At 33.2% G+C, this 2,136-nt stretch overlaps 1 long non-coding RNA gene across 1 annotated transcript; it reads left to right on the plus strand.

Annotated features, from left to right (window-relative positions):
- The first annotated feature begins 489 nt into the window (after positions 1 to 489).
- Positions 490 to 1,160, plus strand: LOC128643670 (uncharacterized). The gene is made up of 3 exons (XR_008399860.1): positions 490 to 549; positions 669 to 732; positions 851 to 1,160. It is a non-coding gene; the product is annotated as an uncharacterized LOC128643670 (long non-coding RNA).
- The last annotated feature ends 976 nt before the right edge of the window (positions 1,161 to 2,136 follow it).

A 2,136-nucleotide genomic window follows, 5' to 3' on the forward strand; every position in this document is an offset into this window, starting at 1 on the left:
AAGATAAGTTATTTGTTTCACCATCTCATTTTGGTTAAATCATTTTTAAATGAGTGTTTTTTGATAAAAGTATTTAGATATATTTTATATTTTTGTAAACCGTTTGTTTTTTTTAAACAGGTTTGGAGCTTCCCAAGAAGATTAAGATTGAACTGTTCATCAAACCCATGGAATGGAGGAAGAGGTAAGTTATTTGTTTCACCATCTCATTTTGGTTAAATCGTTTTTTAAATGAGTGTTTTTTGATAAAAGTATTTAAATATGTTTTTATATTTTTGTAAACCGTTTGTTTTTTTTAAACAGGTCTCGAGCTTCCCAAGAAGATTAAGATTGAACTGTTCATCAAACCCATGGAATGGAGGAAGAGGTAAGTTATTTGTTTCACCATCTCTTTTTGGTTAAATCATTTTTAAATGAGTGTTTTTTTATAAAAGTATTTAGATATGTTTTTATATTTTTGTAAACCGTTTGTTTTTTTTAAACAGGTCTCGAGCTTCCCAAGAAGATTAAGATTGAACTGTTCATCAAACCCATGGAATGGAGGTAGAGGTAAGTTATTTGTTTCACCATCTCATTTTGATTAAATCGTTTTTAAATGAGTGTTTTTTGATAAATGTATTTAGATATGTTTTTATATTTTTGTAAACCGTTTGTTTTTTTTTAAACAGGTCTCGAGCTTCCCAAGAAGTTTAAGATAGAACAGTTCATCAAACCCTTAGAATGGAGGAAGAGGTAAGTTATTTGTTTCACCATTTCATTTTGGTTAAATCATTTTTAAATGAGTGTTTTTTGATAAAAGTATTTAGATATGTTTTTATATTTTTGTAAACTGTTTGTTTTTTTTAAACAGGTCTCGAGCTTCCCAAGAAGATTAAGATTGAACTGTTCATCAAACCCCGCGAACCGCCATTGACTTCAATAGGCAGGCGAACTTTAAAACCTACAAGGACTCTTTCTGGCCACAATAGTGATGGAAAAGTTGTTTCAAGGGGACTAACACCTGGACTGTGGCATCAAACCCATGGAATGGAGGAGGGGGATCCCTGGCAAAACTCCCATGAAAAATTACATAGATTATGCAGAGTCTGCTTTTAACCCATAAAGGGCCTAAATCACCTAACATTCCCAAATTGTTTGCAAAAATTTGCTTTAATACATCAGTAATGATGTCGTATCTATCAGGTAGTGTAAGGGTTACGGCCGCATCACAGTGACAGAGCAAACTCAGAGTGTAACGCACCGCAATCAACCGCAAACAGTCCACTTGCACAACCACGAGATAGATAGATTTGATAGATAGATAGATAGATAGATAGATAGATAGATACATAGATTACATAGCTCAATCGATGCAATATACATATGATCGATACACTGTACATAGATCAATACATGCAATATTCATTTGATAGATACGAATAACATCGATCAATAGATGCAATATACATTTGATAGATACGAATGTTATCGAATCAAAGATGCAATATACATTTTATAGATACGAATGACATCAACCAAATATGTAATATACATTTTATAGATACGAATTACATCAATCAATAGATGCAATCTACATTTGATCGATACGTTTGATAGTTCGATCGATTTGATATATAAATAAATCGATTTGAAATATATATAATTTCCCTGACAGAGTATAACAATAAGACATGCGGTCTGTGACCCGTGGTGTGTTAAGTAGTACTATTCTTAACATTTTACTACAACCTGTTACTCCCCCTATCAAGCGAGGTCTATATGGCCTTCATTTTTGGAACCGGGAGATGGAAGAAGATGATTGTTCTGTCCTCCTACTTCAAATTTGTCAGAAACACAAGTGGCTGTCTCAAAACAGTCCGGACAGAAGATAGATCGATAGATAGGATAGATAGATATACATAGATTGATAGTTAGATAGAATCGATAGAAGAGAAATAGATAGATTTTTTAGATATATAATTACCCTGATAAAGTATAATAATTAAACATGCGGTCTTGGACCCATGGTAACTAGGTTGTGTTAAGTTGTACTATTCTTAGCACTTTCAGCCCTGTAACTCCCCCTATTGGTGGAGGTCTATATGGCGGTTATGATTACCCTGACAAAGTATAACAACAAGACACGCGGTCTGGGAC

This window comes from Bombina bombina, unplaced genomic scaffold, assembly GCF_027579735.1.
Source record: "Bombina bombina isolate aBomBom1 unplaced genomic scaffold, aBomBom1.pri scaffold_826, whole genome shotgun sequence".
Taxonomy (NCBI): domain Eukaryota; kingdom Metazoa; phylum Chordata; class Amphibia; order Anura; family Bombinatoridae; genus Bombina; species Bombina bombina.